Source organism: Strix aluco, chromosome 4 (genome assembly GCF_031877795.1).
Source record: "Strix aluco isolate bStrAlu1 chromosome 4, bStrAlu1.hap1, whole genome shotgun sequence".
NCBI lineage: Eukaryota > Metazoa > Chordata > Aves > Strigiformes > Strigidae > Strix > Strix aluco.
The window spans coordinates 114,835,255-114,858,349 of record NC_133934.1 but is presented as its reverse complement, the minus strand read 5'-3'; the positions used below and the strand labels follow the sequence as shown (position 1 = coordinate 114,858,349).

The 23,095-nt window shown below is 44.0% G+C and overlaps 1 long non-coding RNA gene across 1 annotated transcript; it reads right to left on the bottom strand.

Moving 5' to 3' along the window:
- Positions 1-813: 813 nt before the first annotated feature.
- LOC141923574 (uncharacterized) lies at positions 814-22,243 on the bottom strand. The gene is made up of 2 exons (XR_012623331.1): positions 22,072-22,243; positions 814-1,055 (listed from the first exon to the last, which is right to left on the bottom strand). It is a non-coding gene; the product is annotated as an uncharacterized LOC141923574 (long non-coding RNA).
- Between the last annotated feature and the right edge of the window lie 852 nt (positions 22,244-23,095).

The window sequence follows — 23,095 nt, the reverse complement described above, 5'->3', positions numbered from 1 at the left end:
TGATAATGTAGCAAGCAACAATATGTAAGTGATACCCAATAGTCCTTGCAGAAAAGTAGGATGTTGTCAGAGGTCATAGGATTGGGGAGAAGATGGGAGGCAGGAGACAGAAGGGCTCTCTTTTAGGAAAAGGTCCTGATTATGTAACCCTCTACAGATCCCTTCCATGCCCCCTTTTAATACTCAGGCAGATGTCTGATATTTTTCTGGCCTATGTGAGATTTCCTGTTCCAGCTTCCTTTTGTGAAAGGTACTTCAAGGCTTCAGTGTTTTCTCAAGCAAAGGCTCCTCCTGAGGTTGGCCTCACAAGTGGGTAAGGAAGAGGAAAATAATCTGTGACTGCTGAGGCAAGTTCATCGGCCTGGGGAAGCAAGTGAACAGAGGTGTTATGCTTGTTTGTCTTGGAGTTCAGCAGCTCTTGCTGTGAAGCTTGAAGAAATTATAGCCTGTTTCCAGAGCAACCAACTTTAGATGGTACAAATTGCCAAATTTCTGTAGGTAAGGGTGGCAGTTACAGAACACAGACCCAAATCCTGGGTTGGAAAAGGAGAAAGAGCACTGCAAAGTACACATGGGCTTTGGTACCACTGGGCTTATTAGCAGTCTGATGTTCTTTTATTATTGATGTAATTGTATCAGCCTAATCAGTAGTGTGGATGCTTTTATAGGAGTAGAGTTTGTTTTCCTTTCCTCATGGGAATACCTACACCAGTATAAGCAATTTTAGTATTGACAGGTGTTACGGATTTACGCCCGCCAGCCACCATAACAGGGTCTGACCCTAGGATCCCACTGATTAGTGTGAAGTCTGAGTGAAGGTTTCCAATTCCTCCTTTATTAGTTCTCAGGTTACAACTCAAGCTGGGTGCCTCTGGAGAGGGAACCCTACCCAGATCACACCCCTCAATTATAGCCATATCACCCAGCACTTGATTAAGTCCAATCACTTAATTCTAGTTGGTGGTCTCTTGATTTCTTTCTGGTTTTCACTGTCACTGGGCTGGCTGGCTGAAGTTGCCTCATTCTCCTGGAATTGTTTCCTTGTTTCTTGGCTTCTAGAAAAGAAAAAGAACCAAAACATCTATACAAAGAAGGGTTAATACCAGAACTGGGGTAACCACTTTACTCCAATCTTAAGAAGGTATAGAAGATAATGTAATAATAAAACATTGAGTCTTGTGGCTAACTCTTCTTCACTGGGCAGTTGGTGTATGTATCCCCAGGTCCAACCTTGCTGATGGTTTTCCCAATGACCTTTATAACAGTTATTAATACACCACCTGGGCCACAATTATTCCAGGATAACCAAAGCCAACCATACTGATGCAATCTCAAACCTTTCCCTCTTGGAACTGCGCCTGGAGTGATTGCCACTCTGTAAGGATGGTGGACACACCACACAGGACACTGTCCTTGATTTACAGTCTCTGATGGTGCACTTGGTCAAGAAACAGGTGACTCCCTGGTCCAGGTTGCTGTAGAAAGAAAACAAAAATGACATGGTTCTGGGATTTCCTTCAGCCTTTGTAAACTCGCACAGTCCTGGTTTCAATCCCCAAGGTAGGATTGATGGAATTCCGTGGGGTCGACAGTGGTCCATCTAACTGATATTCTTTGGGCAGCTGTTTAACATGAGAGTGGTGACTCTGGTTATCCTTTTCTGCAACCTTTGCAGCAAAGTAAGAAGTTAATAACACAGTATATGGAGCCCTCTAACTAAGGGTCCAACTTTGTTTTGCAAGAGTGGACTTTTATTATTACTGCATCTCCAGACTGGATATCATGTACTTGTATTCCACCTGATACTGGTTGAAACCATCTGGCTTGTGCCCTTTTTTCTTGTAGATGTTTTTGTATCTCCAAAACAAATTTGGTAACTCATTTATCTCCATCTAAGAGGCTGGTCCTAGTGGGGACAAAGGTCCCAGGTACAGATAAGTGCCTGCCAAACTATTTCTGCTGGTGACAACCCTAGAGGTTGGCAAGGGCTATTTCTAATATCTCATAGCATTATTCCTAAAACTTCAGGCCATTTCAAACCTACCTGACTATAAGTTTGAGCAATTTTACTTTTGAGAGTCCTATTCATTCTTTTCACCTGTCCTGAGGCCTGCAGATGATAGGGAACATGTAGTTGTCACTGTATTCATAAACTTTTATAGAAGTGTATGTTTAGTATTCCCTACGAAAAATGAGAACCCCTGTCAGATCCTATGGTTTCAGGTATTCTGTATCTGGGCATGATTTCCCGCAAGAATGCTTTGACTACTCCTGGAGTATCAGCTTTCCTGGTGGGAAAAGCATCTACCCATCCTGAGAGTTGATCCACGATTACCAGCAGGTCCCTAAATCTGCTCACAGGAGGCATGTCAACATAATTGGTCTGCAGTCTTTGGAATGGGAAATATGCTCATGGTCATCATTCAACCTCCTGTTTGGGTTTTGCATCGGAAAACTTCCAACATGTGTGACAAGAACTCACAATCCTTTTTACTGCCAGATATATATTCCGGGAGCTGCCCACATTTTTTCAGTCTGGTTAAAAATTACTGTAATCCCTTCTTGTGTTTTAACAAGAAACCACCTAGCCAAAGTCATTAAGTATTTTCTTGGTAAAATGGGTTTTCCTCCAGTAGTCAAATTACAGTTTCATCTTTCACAGCCTCCCAATTTACCCATCGAGCCTGTTCTTCCTGAGTAACCTCTGCATATACTTGGGCTGGATTATTGATCTCTGCCCAGTCATCAGCAGAGGGAGTTGTTGTGGCAGTACACTCATATAGGTTGGTGGGCAGCAGCTTTAGCCGCTTTATCTGCTAATCCATTATTTCTTTCAATTTTGCTGGATCCTTTGGTATTAGCTGGACAGTGTACTACAGCGATTTCCCTTGGAAGTGTAATAGCTTCCAATAGTATTTGTATTTCATTTCCATTAGAAATATTCTTTCCCACCAAGGTGAGGAACCATCCTTCTTGCCGTAGTGTACCCATTGCATGACACACTCCAAAAGCATATTTAGAATCAGTTTAAATAGTTACCCACTGATTACATGCCCACCAGGCTGCTCTTGCTAATGCAGTTAATTTAGCCCTTTGGGCACTCACCAGGGTTGTAGGGGTTCTGCTTCAAGTTCCTTTAAGTTTCTCACCGCTGCATAGTCTGTGTGTCATTTCCCATTCACATACTATGAAGATCCATCGGTGAAAAGGGTTAGATCCGAGTTCTCTAGAGGTTCATCTTGCAGATCTTCCCATAGTTGGCTGGAGTGAAACACCTCAGCACAATCATGATATGGCTCACCATCAGAGGGAACAGGCAGTAAAGTTGCTGGATTCAAAGCATCACATCCTTTTAAGGTAATATTATCCACATTTAAAATAATTCATACGAATGCGCTCCTTGTGGGAGAATGGGGAGAATGCTCCTGTAGCATGTTGCTTAAAAATCAGTTCTACTTCATGCGGGATGTGCATGGTTGTCGGGTGACCCAGGACTAACTGCTTTTTCCTATGGTACTCCCTGCTGCTGCAGGATCCAGCTGAGTTGAGTAATAAGCCACAGGGTGGTGGTGTGGACCTAGCTTTTGAGTAAGGACTAGGCTGACTACTCCTTTGTTCTCATGCACAAATAGTTCAAAGGGCTTGGAGTAATCTGGCAATCCCAGTGCCAGAGCAGAAGCTAAAGCATAGTTTAGAAAGCCTTTTCTGTCTCTGGACCCCAATGTATAGGCTCCACTTCCTCTGCCTTGGTAGCTTCTGTCAACAGCTTACTTAACTCCCCAAGGCCTGGTATCCAGGGCCTGCACTATCCTACTGCACCTAAAGATCCTCACAATTTTTTGTTACTGTTGAGGTATTTCTGCAGTAGCCTGGACCCATTCTGGGTCTACTAATCTTTGTCCTTCTTTTAATATAAATCCTAAATATTTTGCTTCCTGCTGACACAGTGGAAGCTTAGAAAGAGATGCACAGTGACCTTTTTGTGCTAAAGGAGCATCTTTCAAGCAATCTTTATATGTCTTACTGGCAATGAAAAAATCATCTACACAATGTACAAGTATAGAACCTCTAGGTAATATAGTATCTTTCAAGTCATCTTTAAGCAAACAGGAGAATATTGTAGAAAATGCAATGAATCCTTGGGGCAAGCAGGTCCACGTTAGTCGTTGGCTTTTCCACATAAATGCAAACAGATGCTGGCTGTCTTCTGCTATAGGAATACTAAAAAAATGCATCTGTTAAATCAAAACCAGTAAATTATTTTGCCCAAGATGGAATTTGCAATAATATTGTTGATGGGTCTGGAACCACCGTATGAGGTAGAATCACACGTTGATTTATCAGTCTGAGGTCCTGCACAAACTGGTATTCTGGATCTCCTTCTTTGCCTAACCTATTTTTGCTTACAGGTAATATAGGGGTATTATACAGGGAACTGCATTATAATAAAGCCCCTTTTTTCAGATATTGGTTAACTTATGAATACTTTTTTCTGCTTCCCTGAGAATTTGGTACTGCTTGATTGCTACAGACTTTCCTTCCTTTGTTTTTATGGAGACCAGTCATGCTCACATCCATTCCAGAGGACCTCCACAATTTTGTAGGTACTTTAATAAGTTCAGATGGAACCCCAGGAATTTTTAGTGAGTTTTTAGCAGTGAGGCAGACCCCTGCTATTAAAAGTTCTAGCACTTCTGGGGACAGACAGATCTGGGCATTTAGGGATTGTAATAGATCTTATCCCAGCAAACACATAGGTGATTCTGCTGCAATCACAAATCTTCCCCACGCCCCCTGGCTGCCTATCCATAGCAACATCAGCTGTCTAAGGGATTGTTCCTTTTTTGCCCATGACTCCTTGAACCAGTACTCTATCAGTTGAGAGTTGTCCCTTGGGCTTGAAATTCAAAAGTGAAATAGTGGCTCCCGTGTCCACTAGGAATGGTATTTCCTTATCTTCCTTATTTTTTCCCACAATTTGACCCCTAAGATTCAGTTTACTACTCCAAAACCGATATGTAGCCTGAGAGTTGTCTGAGTCTCTCTCCTCCCATCATTGCTGTTCAGTGATACTTACCTGATTTCTCCCAAATCCAGGTCCCTGAGGCCCTCTTGGCCCCACAGGACATCCCTGTTTCCAATGCCCCCATTACCCACAACAAGTGCAAGTCATTATCTCCCAGATGGAAATCACATTCACTTTGATTCCATCTACCTCCTCTGACTCTTCCCTGGCCTCTCCCTCTACTTTCTTCCTTTTCTCAGCACAGCCGCAAACACACTTACTTTCTCTCTCATCTGATGTCTCTTTTCTTTAACCCTTTCCTCATGTTGACTATTGTATACAAACGTAGCCAAACGCATTACCTCATCCATTGACTTCCCTGGCCAGTCGGGAACATGTTTAGAAAAATATTTTTAATATCCAGAGCTGTTTGATCCACAAAAGTAGAGACCATTAGAGGTCTATTAGCTTCTGCTTCTGGGTCTTTTCCTCCTCCAAACATTCTGACTTGTTTAAATAATCTAGAGAGAAAAGCTGAGGGGTGTTCCTCAGGTTTCTGTTGACACTCCCTTATTTCAGACCAATTTTCAGATTTTGTCATGCCAAACGTATAGCCTCTTCAAAGCCTTGTCTGGCTAATTGTTATCGTCTGTAGTTTGCATCTACATTATGATTGCATCCATGATCCACAGTCGGCCAGGCTGTCCGGGCAGCTGCATCTCCCCCTTGTTCTGCCCAGTGACAGTTCACATCAAGAATTGCATGGTTTTCATCTGGGATGAATAGGACTTCAAGGAGCATCTGCACATCTCCCCAGGTAGGATCATATGCCTGTAGTATTCCCTTCACAACTTGTACCACTTTCTCTGGGTCCTCTCAAAGTCTGGGAGTCTGTTGACTCCAAGCAATAAAATCCTGGGGATGCCAAGGTTGGTAGACCCTTGTATTGGCTACTTGGGGTGCCCCACCTGGACCAGGCACAGCTGTCCCTGGCACTGGTACCACTGGTAAGGCGGTCTGAAAAATAGGAGTAGGTCAGAGAGGGGGGGATAAAGAAGCCAAGGTAGAGAGCGGAACATAGGGTGGAGCAGACTCTGCAAACATTTTAGCAGAGTATATACAGTATTTCTAAAGGAACTTTTCCCACTTTTTCTAGGTTTTTCTTTTCATCTAGTAAATGCCCAATTATCCCATACATAGCAATAATCCATTTGTCCAGGGAACGTGTCCTTCAGATGTTCACACAGGAAGGTTAATTCCTGTTGGTCAAAGGTTCCCTGTGGTGGCCACTTTTCTGCTGGATTGCCCTCTTGTGTAAGAAGTGGCCAATCCTCTTGTCATAATGTTACTAATCTCTTTTTCCCTATTCCTTTGGTACTGTCGATTTTACCTTAGTTTTTCCGTACTTTGGTTAAGGGCATCTCCTTTTCTATGTCAAAAGTATTTCCCATTCTAAAATTCTGCATCTTATGCTGATCAGCCCACACAATTCTCATTTAGTGCACTATTTTAGCAGAATTTAAGATTTTGAAGCAGGAATTTAAGACTCACCAGGTTCGGTGCCTCTTGCTGCCAAAGATTCCAATTGAACTCACCCGTTGGAGCCAATCAGACATTTGGAGATGAGAGGTTCTGATAGTGGTTACTAGTGTCCCACCTGGGTTGCCAAACTGTTACAGATTTACGTGTGTCAGCCACCATAACAGGGTCCAACCCTAGGATCCCACTGATTAATGTAAAGTCCAAGTGAAGGTTTCCAATTCCTCTTTTATTAGTTCTCAGGTTACAACTCAAGCTGGGTGCCTGCCGAGATGGACCTAGATCACACCCCTCAACTATACGTACCCAGGAAAAGAATGGAATCAAGACCTGATATTTTGAGTGTAAAAATGAGGACAGCTTTATCAAGTTGAAATGCATGTTGTTTTCTCCTATTTAAAATGTGATCAATGACAGCACAAAAATAAACTGTTTTATTAGAAAAGGGTACCATCATTTATCACAGCACTTTTCTGTACACAAAAGTCTGGGTGTTACCAATAGCCAGGGGCAGCTTTCTGTTTGCAATGAAGAAAATGTTTGTATTTTCCATTATACTTCACTATACTGCAATGCCTTATTATTTTAAAACACCCAAACAACAACCCAAAAACCTCGACTGGGAAAACTGCCTCTTCTAAGACATTGATCTGACTGAGAAACGTTTATTTACTGTATGTCAATGGAATCTGTCTTTGTTATTCCTGCATTTTAATTAAACTGTTCCTCATATACAGAGGGTGAAACCAGAGTTCAGTTCACAATGAATTACAGTCTCCCAGAGCTGGGTTATGGTGCGGGAACAAACAGCTGTCAGACACTGGTTCCACTGCTGGGCAAACAATGCCATAAATTTTCTGTGACCTTGCAATTGCTAGAACTACATGTTCTCCCTCTCTGCTTTGTTTTTAAGTGATCAGCATAACTTTTCAGATGAGTTAATGTGAAATGTAAACACTCATTTAGAAAAATTGATTAAATACCTTGGAGTGTTGGGGGGGGGAACAGATTCAAGTGACAGCTTTACAAGTGGTGCTTGCCAATTCCTGACAGCTCTCATTAGTTACTGATCCAATACTATTAATACAGCCAGAACTGCCAGGTGCAGGCCAGGCTCTTGTCTGCTAGTTGCTTGACAAACATTGAGCAAAAGATTGTCCAAGTCCCATAAGCCTGAGCCCGTTTTGGTGTCAAATAATTTGTCATTTTAAAACCCTGGGAGTTCAGCAGTCTGCATGGTGTCTGGGGGGATAGACAGGTATCTTTCTCAATTAAAACATTAAAAGATTCTGGCTTTATCTGGTGAACGGTGAATATCAAGCATTGTGTTTGTGTGCCCCTTGCACAAAAATGCCATGATTGTTCAAAAACCTTTCTGAGGTTCTAGAAAGAAACCTTCAAATTCAAAAGGCTGCTGCTGTTGTGAGAAGTAAACAGGTCTCTCTGCTTTAGCCATTGGCTTTATCCATCCTGGCAAATCTGATAGTACATTTTTCCCTAGCAGCACTGAATTTTAAGTAAACAATTCACTCTGCTGTTGGATTATAAAGTGCACAGCACGTTGCAGCAGTGGATACATTGAGGGATAAGCTGGTACAGTGATTAACTCCTGTATTAGTTTCATGAAGAGGTGTCTTATGAAGATACTGTTTTGTCCCATGTACAAAACTTAACCAGAGTGATGCTGCTGCACAAGCAGTGGTTATTCTCCTTGTGGAATCCTACCTGCTCCTTGCAAGAGGGAAATGAAATATGGTAAGATGAAAGGAAGAGCCTTGCTCTCTCAGATCTACTTCAGCATCTTGCACCTCAAAGTCGCTTACCACTGGCTGTAGTTACCACCCCACCTTTCTGCCCCTCTTTTCTAGGCATTACTACAATAATAGAGCGTGAGTTGTTACTCTGTCTCTTGTTGGTTCTTACCATGGTTGAATATAAATCTCTATCAATCAACCCCTCTATTCTTTTTACATTTGCCACTTTTCCCATAATTCAGCTATTGCACCAAAACCAACTCTTGCCAGGTGTAGTTGCATTGCAGTGGCTGAGAAGATAAGGAGAGCTCCTAAAAGATGATAAATACTCATAATAACTACATGCCTGATAATTCCCATTGTGAATAATGGAGCAAACATTTGCTGTTTCCAGAAGTTTTACTTAACAAATGACTCCTGCATACGTTAGGCAGAGCTCAAGGACAGCTTGTCAGGCCAGATCAAAGGCCCGCCTAGGCCAGTATCCTGTTTCCTGAAGGAGACAGCAGGCCCTCTATTTGAGAGTGTACTGATCTTCTGCAAACATTGAGGAAGGACTTCTCTCTTAAAGATTGTAATCCTTAAGCCTTTTTGTGTCTTCTGAAGCTGTATGGGTGTGATGTCAGATGAAATACTCTTTTATTTCCATTGGCTTGGAAATAAATTTCAAGAATCTGGTGTCTGTCTTAAACTGTAAAATTCAGGCTAACTGGAATTGGTGGGTTTGGGAGTTTTTTGTTGTTTTTTGTTGTTTGTTTGTTTGGGGTTTTTTCCTTCCTTTGTGTTGTGGAGTACAGTGACTTTCTAGATGACCCTCGCAAAATTCTCTGCTACAGCAGGAACCACCAACACCAAAGATTCCTTTTCCCCTTCACTGTCTTCTAGTCACATGTAGTTTTGGCATCTTGTACTGAAGATTTTAAGTTTGCTGCAAATACGAGAGTAAAATTTTGTGGTCTCTGATAAGCAGAGACCATCTTGCTCCTGCAGACCTGTCTGAATAGAGGCTTACAAAATCTGTGATTAAGTAGGGCTTATTAATTAGAGAGAAGGCAAACATAATATTAAGGCACTTCATGCTTGATTTACCTCTGGAATAACAACTCTGTTTTAATGTATCTTTGTGATTTCTCTTGAGAAGGAAACATCCAAGTGCTTTGAAGCACTTAAAAAGACACTGAGGGAGTTTTCAATGCCTTCTGAGTTGAATTTCATTGCATAGTTCCCAGAGGGCAAAACTGCAGCACTTTCTGTTTCACAGGTTACAAGAAAAGAGATGGGCAGAAAGAATAATTTGCCTGTGTTTATCTTTCCCTCGTGTTTAATGACTTGATAATTGTGTGCCTATGGATGCAATAGAATCATAGAATCATAGAATGGTTTGGGTTGGAAGGGACTTTAAAGACCATCTAGTACCACCCCCCTGCCATGGGCAGGGACACCTTCCACTAGACCAGGATGCTCAAAGCCCCGTCCAGCCTGGCCTGGAACACTGCCAGGGAGGGGACAGCCACAACTTCTCTGGACAACCTGTTCCAGTGCGTCACCATCCTCACAGTCAAGAATTTCTTCTTTATAGCTAATATAAATCTACCCTCTTTCAGTTTAAAACTGTTACCCCTCGTCCTATCACTACACTCCCTGATAAAGAGTCCCTCCCCATCCTTCCTGTAGGCCCCTTTTAAGTACTGGAAGGCCACTATAAGGTCTCACTGGAGCCTTCTCTCCTCTGGGATGAACAACCCCAACTCTCTCAGCCTGTCCCCATAAAGGAGGTGCTCCAGCCCCCTGATCATCTTCGTGGCCTCCTCTGGACCTGCTCCAACAGGTCCATGTCCTTCTTATGTTGGGGGCCTGTGGCAGGTGCACCCCCACCCCCCCCCATGAAAATAGGGCTTCTCAGCTGCTGAAGTGTAGCAGCTATTGATTTCCTTTTTCTATGCCCTTGTTCTCAGGGCTTGACGGTAGTTGGGGCCTTTGGCCAGTGGAAGCCGCTATTGACCACAGAGCAGATTCGTCCTGGGTATAAATGGAGACCCTTGGGGGAGCCATTTTGTGCTAGTCCCCCCTGGAGCAGCACGCTGTGGTTGAGGACTCTCCCCTTGGGTCAGGACGCTGCCCAAGGAAACTCCTTGAGGTTACTTGGGTCAGGACGCTGCCCAAGGAAACTCCTTGAGGTTACTTGGGTCAGGATGCTGCCCTGAGAAATTCCTTGAGATTGAGAGTCCTCACTTATTAGGTGAGTGATAGAGCATTTTGGGTTGTTGTTAAACCCTAGGAAAGTGGTGTTTTGTTCTCCTCCCACGGGCGTTTGAACCTGCCATTCAATGGTTGCAAAGGGCTAGTTAATTGTGTTGATAATAAATTTTTAATTTTTGGTTGCTGTTTGTTTATTTGAGAGCCTCCGTAACAGGACCCCAGAGCGCAGTACTGCAGGTAGGGTCTCACAAGAGTGAAGTAGAGGGGAAGAATCGCCTCCCTCCACCTGCTGGTCACACTTCTCTTGATACAGCCCAAGATACCGTTGGCTTTCTGGGCTGCAAGAGCACATTGCTGGTTCATACTCAGTTTTTCTTCCAGCAGTACCTCCCAAGTCCTTCTCCACAGGGCTGCTCTCAGTCCAAACTCAGTCGAGTTTGTGCGACTCCCATCTCAGGTATATCTTTACCCAGCTAAAGTTACTAGCGTTTAGCCAACTAATTACTTTCCAGAATGTCTTTATCACAACAGTGGGCTGCTCCGAGACATTTCGGTAATGAGGCAGAACAGACACTAGATGGCACAGACGCACTTGCAAAGCAGGAGGAAGGCTGGGCTGGGCTAGGCTGGGCTGAGCTGGGCTGGGCTGGGCTGAGCCCCGGGCATCCCCCATCTCCGGGAGCCAAACCTGGACCTCTGCAGCGAAGGCGCCCGGGTGGGAGACATAAGGGACTGTGACCAGAGTAATTATGAACCGCAAGTGTAATACACTGCTTTGTCAGCCTCGGCAAGAGGTGTCACAGGCCAAGTTTATATATCTGTGAATATTCCTTTGTGGCTCATGGGTGAAAATGTGAGTATTGGATATTTGCATTGCCCCTTTTACTTGCCCAAATTTACTTTTTGATAAGTCATTTACCTTAGCAACAAAGAACATGAAGCAGACTAGACTTCAGCCTCACTTAAATCCTCAGCATTTTGCATCTGTTTTGTTCTTGTGCACTCACATTGACCTGTGTATATTCAGTCCTGGAGATGAAGATGATCACAGTTGTTCTTTAAACTTCCCTAGCAAGGCAGGAGAAAGGAAGCTGGAAAACCTCTAGACAAAACGGTAGTGTGAAGCAAGTGGACAGATGTGGGTCTTGACAGTGAGGACTGGCGTTTTGTCATCGGATGAACAAACCCCTGTTACTGTTCCAAAGCTGACCGGACATGGCGGTTCTGGATTGTTCTCCTCATGTGCCTCCTGCCTGAAACAAGGATATTTTAAGTCTCCACAGTTTTGTTGGTAAATGACCTCAGTAGACACCTCTTGTGGGTTTCTGTTTTGGGGAAATCTCACTCAGATGCTTCACTCATTGGTACTTACATTCTCTAGACTTCTATTTGCAATAGTCACACAGGCTGCAACCAGGTCTCCGTTTATGCTGGTTAACTGTGTGCAGATCTTGCATGGGGCAGCAGCAGGGCCGTGGGAGTTTGGATGTATGCAATGGGGCTGTTTGCCAAGCATATCTTGGGGGTGGATATCCATAGGCATGACCCAGAGGTGACATTGCTACCCGTTATTGCGCTTCCCACAAGAAGCTAGAGCAGCTGGATCCCAGTTTGCTCAAGTTCTGTGGGTGCCTGCAACTTTTTTTTTTTTTTGCCAGGGAAAAGCCAAGTCCCCATGTCCCTCTGGGACACTGGGCACAGCTGTGAAAGACAGCAGGGGGGTGCTGCCCACAGCACCTGCCCTCTCCTGGCTTTAGTTTCTTGCTCTTGCTCTAAACACTGATGGTAAAAGAAACCCAATCCAGAAGCCAGGCTATAAATAGCGTGAAACAAATAGAGCAAGTACAACAACTGCTTGCACCTGATAAATCCTCCCATTTTTTCAGCAAACAATGATTTAAGGATTCCCACTTCTTCACTTAGTCTCACGCTGCAATCCTGGAAAGTCTGTTCAAGAGTTGCAAGAACCCTTTTGTGGGATGACTGAGCCACAGCAAAGTTACAGAAATATGGGAATCTACTAGGTTCAAGCCATAATGATTACAAATATGGGGGATATTAAATTTAAGAGGAATCTATCAGATACTTGGTCTTAATTTTTACTCTTGAGCTTCATAAGCTTTTATAGAGTCAGTGCTCATACTCAGTTTTATGTACTTCTGTTGCCTGAGAGTAAGTACATCAGTACTTTCTTGCTGTCAGTATTCAGTGTTTTCAGTAATCTTCCCAGTTCATAGGGCAGAAGCCCTACTTAGACTTTACAATTCCTCCTCAGGTTCCTATGAAGGAGTGAGAGTATGAATCAAAAGTAGGCTGGATTTAATTCAATCCATAACATCAAACACTATACAGATTTAATTCTCTCTAACAATGAGAGCAAGACATTCACTGAGTGACAGTCAAGTAACACAAAGATGCTTCTTCAACGAGGAAACTGAACTATGGTTGCGCATGTTTAATCCCATAATGTCGATGTGACAAGTATCTTGTTTTAATGAGATACGCATGTACCAATTCTGTAGCTGCTGAGGGCACGCAGCTATTTGGCAATAGGCCGATGTGTGAAATGTAGGAATTGCCATTGTGGATTGCAGCAGTAGACCAGCTTCTATCTCTGACAGCAGTCAGAAGCAGCTGTTGAGAAGGACTATCACAAAAAAACCCAACAACTGGTAACAGGCAGATGTGGGTTAATCAGTCCTCCATAGAGGTCTCATACTGATCTCAGAAATTAGAGATTAGAGTAATCTTTGAAACACAAGTCTTAGTATCCGGTGTACTTCATGAAAGTGATTTTGATCCTATTCTCTTTCCATTCCTTTCCTTCTCTTTCCCTTGTCCCTGGAAAATATGTTTTGGGTAGAAGGGATATGGCTGTTCTACACAGAACACAGTATGTGATGGGAAAAATCTCTCTTGAGCATGATGATCTTGTTTCATGCATACAACCTTTTTTTTTTAAAAAGCAGATAGTTTTGGAAATAGATACAACTTCATCAGATTGCTATCTCAACAGTTGATGCTTTTTTATTAGTGTAAAAATAAAACACAGTCCTCTTGCTGCCTTTTCCATTAAGTAATTAAATTGATAGACACTATTCAAAATCTTGTTTAGGATTTTAATATTCGTGATGGCTTTTTATATTCATTTAACAGAATCAGTCTTGCTTAAAAACCATAAGACATCAAGTGTTTGACCCTATTGCTCTAATACTGAGTGAGCTTCAGATTAAGTTTCAACAGCAATAAACAAGATTTGAATTGCTTGGTTTGAGGCAAGTCTGTATTTGTCTCTGTCTTGGATCTTGGGCTTGGTATTCTGTATACTACTGTATGCCTTTGACCTCTCTCCAGGGCAGGGTCCCGGCCTGAAGGACTACGCATGCAGGTAGTAAACAGAGCCAACCAAAAAGTGAGAGGTCGTGGGAAATTTTTTGATTTTTTTTTTTTAATGGATTTGATCCAAATTGGGTGGAAACCAACATTTTTCTGAATTTCCAGCAAACCGAAACCTCCACAGTCCATGATGTGGCTGTCTGGAACTGATACGCTTGTAGTCCCACTGCTGGCAGCATCTGTCGGTGCCCCAAGCAGCTGCAGGAGGATCCTGAAATCCCCAGCTGTGGCAGACTCGCTGGCACTTCAGAGACCATCAGCCCCAGGGCGGGTGTCAGAAGCACCTCTGTTGTGGCTGTGACTGTCAAACTGCCTCAGCTTCAGTGAAAATTTATCCATTAGAACATTGTCTCTGTTGCCAGTAGATGCATTATTTTGCTCTACCTTAGTTTGGCTGATCTGAGGTTAACTGATGTGCCTATCCAGGCTTTCTACTCCTTTAGGAATACAGTTCTTAGAACCATGGTATTTGCTGTTCTCATCGTCCTACTGCTAGTTTCCTGGATATCCAAAAGGCACATCTCCACCTAGCTATTCCAGGCACTTGGAAGCTGGCAATATCACCACCTGTATGGGGGAGTCCTCTTCCTGTGACCAGTTTTAATAAAGAAGTGAGGCTTACGAGGCAGTGGTGTGAACTTACCATTACTAGCAGTCTGGTTACTGAAAGTGTCTTAAGTGTAAAGCTTCTTCAATTTTTCAGAAGGGTAGATTAATATTCTTGTACACTTTTTTCTTTTGTGCTGTTGCTTAATTGCTGCTGAAGACTGTGACCACTTAATACTTTTGAACTTAAGAATTTTTTTAACATGTAGTTGTTATTCAGTTTGTGCAATAAAGTTAAAATATGACCAGAGTCAATTAGCTCTCTAAATCAGCAGCTTTAAGTCGGCATGATTACTTCCACTATATAAGCCAATAAGCACATTCTGTTGAAATATGGATACCTATGTGATTGAAGAAACACTTTATAAGTAACATGCCTGCTTTGTTTCTGCATTATGCATTTTTATCCCAGTGTATTCCAAGTCACCACTATATCCTAAACTGAACCATGCAAGCTGTTATTCTTAGGGAAGACCACACTTTTGGTCACGACAGTCCTCTTGACTTTGGGGGAAAGAGACAGTTCAAAGCACCCACCCAGATGTAACCCAGCTGGAATGGTATTCATGCCCAATTAAATCCCCATTTCACTGAACTGGTAAAGCCAGCATTCCAACAGTGGTTTCTCAATAGCATTGCTAAATGTTTCTCCAATTCAGAAGTGTATTGATTCCTGTGTATCAGCTTGGAATGTAGTTACTGCTCTTTGTAAAATATGGTTAATTCTGGAAATAGGCTCCATAGCAGTAGAAGGGAACCTACACAACATTAACACAACCTTTCTACAAATAACCTTGCCATCTTCCTGAGGCCCACACTGGAAACAAACAGCTTTTCCAGACCCCAGAAAAGTCTGATCCTTCTTTTAACTTGTGTCTTTTTCACATCATAAAGCAGTCTGGAATTTTCAGGCCTACCAGCTTCTGCCAATAATCTGTTAAAGGAGGAACAGCCCCTTTGTGTAGAAAGCAGAAAATGAGCGGTTGCTTGAACAATGGTGTTTTGAGGAAAGAAGATCAAAACCTGGCATAATCAGTCAGATGAACTGAGCTACCCAAGCTTTCCTTACTGCTTTCTTCCATTGCCTGAGATGTGAAATATTGATGCTGAGCAAGGTCTTTTCCGAGTTCTCAGCAAAGCTGTTTGTTCCCTGTAGAGAGGCCAGTCATAAGTTCAGGATCTGGATGATCCTGCTCTCCCCATCCCTCTCTCCCCTTTCCTCCCTTCCTCTTGCCACATAAACAACCAAAAGCCTCAGTAGGGTCACATTTACTCTCTCTCTACAGATTCTGTCTGGCTGCTGGAGAAAAACTATGGCTCTAAACTTGACTGTGACCAATGATGAATCAGGTAGTGGGTCTTCTCTTCAAAGAAGATTCAAATTCAAATCTCCTTTGAATTGCTGCAGTGGCAAATGCACCTGCTGTATGTCCTTCCCATGGTTGGTATAGCTTCAGAACCCCTCTGCTGCTGGGAGATGCCCCATGGGGAAGGGGAGCAGAGGGCTGGGAGTCTGGTCATCCCTCTTCAGTACAGACGAGCTGGGCTAGGACCAATGGCATGTCCATGCAGTGGGCAATGATGAGCAGCTGAAGTCAGAAACTTCCATGGGAGCTGGAAGGTGGTGGGGAACTGCAGGTGAGGAATAATGTACTTGGTTGCCACTGCCCTGCACACAGAGCTGCTTGGGGCCAGTACAATTCAGTCACATTTTACACTCTGCACAGGCTAAACAAAGGTGCAAAGAAGAGAAATGAGCCATTTCTGAATTTTGTCTATGTAATTGTGAGCGCTTTTGATTTATGCCAGAGGAACCAAGTTCAGCGTGGGCACCATTTGCCCTTGTAGCCCTGTCATGGAAATGAAGATCACAGCAATTCCAAATATTTGGTTTTCTTATAGAAAGAGACTTAGGGTGGCCTAAAGAAAAGAATAAGGAAACAAAAGTAATATGCAGCAGTTTACAGTTTTAGTTGAAATCCTTTTAAGCATTTTGGTAGGAGAGGGGAAGCAAGGGAAATTGTTGCTGAAGTGGAAATGTTTCGTTCAGTGGAAAATTCTGACTTAATTTTCAAAAACATGAAAGACTGAAGTCAAAACAGGAGCTGTAATGCCTCTTAAAAGTTGCATTTTGCATTTGCAGCTGTCATTCTCATCGTAAGGCTGGGATCCTGAGATGACCTCTCAGCCTCCTTGCCCTGGGAAGCCCTGGCCTCACTCCCTAGCAGGAGAGGGAGACATCCTGGCCTCTAGGAAAGCTGAAGGATACAGGGACCAAAGTGCAACTCTAGTCTAAAGATCCTGTGACTTTAATTTTTCAGGTATTTACAGATCGGTTGTAGTATCTCAAAGGGCAGTTACATTTTCCATCAATAAACATGTTTTTGGAAAGTCTTGTTTTCATTCAGAAGCAGTTTCCAGCATTAGCAGTGCCTATTACCAGCGGTTCTATTAACAAGATCCACTCCAGGACTGGTACCTGACAGTCTTCTCCATCAGATCTGCATGAAGCTGGGTTTATCCAGTGATAAACTTGTGAGGTGAGACCCATGCAGCAGTATTGGGCAAGGACGCCTGGAGCAAAGAGAGTTCCAGGCAATGGGCAGAGGCAGCCAGAATGAGTAGGATGTACCCAGTCACCTCTGAATCCTGCTTTTTAAGTCCCAGGGAAGCTGATCACATAAGATACCCATGATACTACCCATGGTAAAATGAAACGTTGAAGAGCTCTGCAGTGCTGGCTGTCCCTTCCATCAGCAGAGCACACTGCCCCTCAGCTGACTGACCTGGACAGAGTTACTGGGATCATGTTTTCACATGCATAAACTGCTCTTCAATCATTTCTCTTATATCAACAAAAGCACTTGCCTTCCTCAGGCCTTTAAACGTGTTCTTATTTTCTTCTTTATCTTACTGTACAATTTAGTTTGCTGTCAGTTATTGCTCTGACTTTGTCCTGTAATGGTTGTACAGTAGATTCTTATAAAGGGGATGTCTTTTAAAGGTTTCTAAGCTGTGAACTGAGCTTGGATAATTCCTATTTGTCAAACAATATCAGCTTCCAAATACTATTGAATTGAGCCTTCAACACCAAAGGAAAATCCATGTCCTTCTCCAAATGACTGCAGGTTTTGTTTGGGGTTTTTTTTTAATATCTGTACAGCTCACAGGGGTACTGGTTCATTCTGGGTCTTTAGCTATACAGCAGCACTATAAATAATAACTTATAAATCTGAAATGTGGAACTCAGCAGAATCTGGGTGATGTGAGTCAGTGAACTGCTACATCACACTTCTCTGAAAGAAGCAGCTATTTGTTTTCCAGTGCACTGACTGGACATGGGTCTGTGGTACCAGCTGGAGAAAAGGTATTTTTCTCATCCTCTCTGTGATCAGAAGGCAATTTTCATATGAAACGTCATTCAGGGCAGTCCAGTGGGCAGCCCAGTCCTATCCAGCCCACTGTCACATGCTTTGGATGAAGAGCTATCACTACCGCACCCTCACTGGAGAGCGTGGGGGGGACCAGAGACAAGCCTCTCACCAGCAAGTGCCTACCCAGGTGCTTGGCACCATGGGTCCCCATCTCCATGTGACTTTTAGGGGCAGCCACATTGATATGAAGGTGAGATTATGCTGTTTTGAGCAATAGTATTACATTGCTCCCTGCTAGAGGCTTTTCAGATTGAGAGGGTTTGCAAATGCTTGTGACAATACAGTGCCTGCTGTGAGAGGAATGCACTGCTGGGAACTGAGAAATGAAGGTTCAAGTCCCCAGTGTCCCAGGTCAGCTATTTAGCACGATTTAGCCAAAAAAAAAAAAAAAAATGCCTGTGAAGTGGGACCCAATCCAAGATCTGGATGCTTATTTTCCTTTGCTCAAAAACCCCACACTCACTGTAAGGCATTACCTAAAGATTGCTGCTAGGGACATTATGGAAAAAGTTCGTGTGATCTCCCTTACCTACCCGTAGTTTGGACAGCTGATTTGGGGTTGAAGGGAGGTGTTGTTTCCACCGAGGAGCCAGGGCCACCAGCACCCAGCCCTACATGCAGTCTGCCCCAGAACAGAGCAGCAGTCACCAATTTTTTTAAAGCACTGCAGCACAGGGGCACAGTGTTCATCACTCATCAATGGCATGGTGATTAGAAATGAATTTAAGGCTCTTTCCCTGTCCTCAGGTTGACAGGTCCAAATTACATCTCATGGCAGTGCCTCAGCAAGAGCGAGGTGGAGGCAGTACCAAGCCCTGCTTTGGCAGCTGCCCAGGGTGGAACTTGGGATTCACAAGGTGAGAAGGGAGCAGGATCTGCAGCACAGTGGTGGGACATTTTGGAGAGCAAGTGTGAATCTGCGCTCCTGGGCTCTGGGCCCAGCTCCACACCTGCCAGCCGAGGCACCAAGTCTAGTTCTTACTTCTGCTTGCCTACCTGTCCTAAAGGTACCTGTACCTAAAGGTACCATCCTTGGCATCAGTACCACTCCTTGTTGAGTTTGGCAATAAGCACAAGGCATGAACAGTACTCAGCTGCTGTCCCACAGGGCTTTTACTAGCTGGATAATTCTTGGTGACTCAAGGAGGGCTGGTCTTGAGGAGTGGTTTGATGTCAAACTGATGCTACCTTTGAACTGAGACAAAAGATGAGGAGTTAGTTTGAGGCTAGATTTGAGAGAACTTGATGCTGTCTGCAGTGAGTGCCTCTAGCTTCATCAGCTGGTGACTCACTTAGGAGTGTCTGATTCAGTGACTCTTAAGAAACAAAACTTTAGCAACCAGCTCTCCTGTTTAGACTAGTGTGAGGGGAGAAGTCAAGGGATTGGTTCACTGCAGCCTGGTGCAAAGCAGTGTCAGATGCCTCCTTTCCAATTTGGTAGTGTTTTCCAGCAAGCTTGCTCTAGTATAGGGATTTGGCAGCCCGCAGGAGAGCTGTGAATGGAACATGCTGTTACAACGTTGGAAATCTTGAGCAAGATGTTCAACAGGCATAAGTCAGGAGAGCCCCTGTATTTTATAGGTAATGAATCAGCTCTCAAACAGAGTGACGGACCCTGTGATAACACAGTGCAGCATGTGTGTTGCTGACCAGTACCAAAGTACTGCCAGGGTATCATGGGATCTGTGATGCTGGGTTCACATCCTGCCCTGTCTTGCTCCTCCATTCCTGCTTACATCATCTGGCCCTGGAGAGCCTCTGCTCCTGATGGTCTCCTCTATGTCTTCCAGCCCAGAGCTGAGGAACCCCCCAGGGCTGGATTACTATCAGGGAGGGATTGTAGGAAGGAAGACGAGTGAAAGAGAATTGCACCCCACTCTACTCTTTTGGCTGCTGGTGCTCTTGGAGCTGCTGGGTGGTCTCAGCCCTTGAATAATGGACTGGGGAGGGGGCTGTGTGCACTGAGTGGAGGTGGGTGAGGGCCAAACTCAGCACAGCCTTGTTCGACTCCAGGTTCAGGGGGAATTTTGAGAGACTAGTGTAAACCCCATGGACAGAGTGAGCTAGATAGAGCGAGGAGCTAGCGTGAGGAGAGCAAGAGGCTAAACGCCTCTGAACCCCACTGGCCTCATACTGAAAAGGCTCTGAAATATCATGATATGGTTTTGGCACTGTGAGTGATTCCAGTAGCATCTCTCATCACTGTTCCCACAGTGATCCAGTATGTAATACTCTGTCCATTTTGTAACCCCTTCTTTCCCAGAGAAAAAGCAACTAAAATGAGTGATTCTGCTCTAATTTCAAATCTGCATCAGAGTCCACCAAAATATACATTGATCCCACTCATTCCCAGCATGACCAATGTAATGTCAATGTTTTTTTTATATCAATGTGTTTCCATTATGCAGAAATTGTTACACCTGTTTTTACCAAGTTTGGACATGCAGGGAAAACAAATGAAAAAGAGCATTAGAAGAATTAGTTAAGGAAAACCAGCTAGCCTGATGCTGCGATTTGCAATTTTAATCTGTTGAAGCAGCAGTACGTTAATCTAAAATAGTGCCATGTGAATGCTTTCCACTTTTTCTCACCACATTGTATTATTCCACCACTGACCACTGGTAGCTTGTTTTGCGCCTTCTTTGTAGCACTTTGCACTGAGTCTGGTCTCCAAAACCAGACTGCAACTTTCCAGATTCATCAGGCTCTGTCATTAAGTGCTAGTGATACTAATTTTTTCAGAAGTGAATCCTGGTGATGAAAAGAAAAAGTTTCCTCTGCAGGAAACCACTAATTGCCCCAAGTCCCCTCCTAACCTACAAGATTTGAGTCTACAGCTCTGCTTTCCTCAGCCTGTGCCTTCACCATAGTCCCGTTGTGGGGCTGTGCTGCCCCTTGCAGGCACACACTGGAGCCAAGAATACAGGCACAGTGGATCAGAACAAGTGAAGAAAGGAGTCTGTTTCTGTACCCCGTTAACTACTGGAATTATTTACTGTTATTAACATAGCCTACCTTCAGGATTTCCTGCCCTTGCTATAAAACACGTATAAATGCAGACTAGGTCCACAATCTGGGTTTTGAGACCATAAGCTGAACTGATTTCCTCCTTCCTCTTTACTTTTGCAAGGTAAAATAATTTGTCTTGTCTTAGTAGGGCCAGGATTTTGACTGAAGATTGAGAGAGCTGAGGCATGGTTCAGAGTTAGACCCAAAGCTGTAACAGCTTGGGAACTGTTTTTGGATGCTATTTTTGGCCCTTTCCCTGGCTCCTCCTCTGACCAAGCACTTCTCTGTGCCTCTGTTATCTCTCTGTTAAGACAGGATTATTCTGCTAAACCAGTTTAATACAGGGCTTTGGGAGAGGCTGGAGAAAGCCCTTGAAATATTGATGGAAAAACCATTGCGGTTCCCACTTTCTAGAAATGTCCATATATAGCTAAATTTAGGCAGTCTCCAAGTGGATTTATTTATCCTAGCAGACTGCGTGCTCTGTGGCTTTCTCCAACGATACTATGCTCCTCAGGTTTACATTCCCAGGGGCTGAATCCTGAAAAGATCAGCTTTGAAGAACATGTTGTGACATATCTTGGCCAAAAAGTACAAGTCTCCATGTCCTGGCTTTATATCCTGTCTGTTGTCACATCACCTAAAAGGAGCCTAATCCACCACTGTTAGTGTTACAGACTGGCAGCAAGATGAGACTAGCAATGCTTTGTGCAATGTGCATGCCACGCATGCATAGGTGCATGTGCTGCTGATGATATATAGCCCTTTTTAGCACCTTTCCCCCTGGTATTTCAGTTGTTTAATGTTGCTATTAACTTTCAGACAAAATATGAGAGGAAACTGAAGCATGGGATTACATGACTTTTTCCCAGTCTCTTTGTAACTCACTGGCACAGCTGAGGGACGGTTTGGATCTCCTTGTTCCTGGCTGTTTATGCAAGACACTGCCCACTGCTGCAATATTCCTGATCTCATCAGTAATGCTGCTAGTCTGGGTGGTACTGTGTTTGCCAGAGTGCTTTGGTGAGCAGGGAGAGTCTCTGGGAGTTTAGCTGACCACAGGGGTGTTCGTGCTCCTCGCAGAGGAGTGCCACACATGTGCCATGCTCAAAGCGTGTTTGTTACTTACCTGCCTCAAGTCCAGGCTTGATAGGAATCCCACCTCCTGCCAGGGCCACATACAACGGGGTGGCTGACAGCAGCCTGCCTTGTTCCTGGCTCTGTCCCGGTACAGAAGTCCTGCATGAATTTCTGCCCCCCCATAGCAAGTCTAGGATTGCCAGGTTCCCAGAAAAGGCCATTCCTCCTGTGGTGACAAAGCAGGGCTCCAGCCCAGTACAAATCCCTTTGGGAGATCCTCTTTTTCTTTTGGAAGCTTCCCAGTGATGCTGCTGCTTTTGTCCCTGTCCCCATTTCCTCCCTGTGACTCTGACTGGTGTCTGTGCCACCTGCTCACCTGCTGTCTGAAGTGACCTTTCTCCCGGGTGATGTGTAGCACCAGCTCTTTGTTTTTTTCCATGAGCTGTTGCCTATTATCTAAAGCAGAGAAAGCTCACTCCTCAGCATCTGGATGAAGAACGCAGAGAGCTTGCTCGCTGTTGTGCCTCTTATTTGCAGAGAGGTGGCCATTTGTGATGGCTTCCAGTTATGAAATAGCTTTCCAAGTGACTGTGTCTTTTCAAATTTACCAAGCCCTGCTTCTGGGGCTGAGCCAGGACAAGTGTAGACTGGGCTGGTCCACAAGCACCAAGGCTCTGCAAGGGGCTGTGCAGCTCTGCCTTTGCTGGCAGGGCCACCTTCTTCTCTTACCACCAATGCTGAGGTAAACCTCAAGCAGCTCCAGTGTCAGCACTCAGCCATTGCCAAGCAGAAAGGTGGCTGCTGGGAGGAGTGCCACCCAGGCGCAGCCCAAACCCAGTGGGCACCACTTGAGCCTCCTTGGGACCTGACCTGGAGTATCAGATCCAGGGCAATGATCTGAGGAAACAGGCTTTCGCAGGATTGCTTTCTCTTCCGAGTAAGGACATGTTTTCTCAATTTATCCCAATTAAAATAACGAATAAGGATGATTGATTTAACCAAAAATATTGGGAGTAATCTTTTAACTAGAGAAATCAGCTTCAATAGCAAGATTTTGTAAACATGGCTCAAAA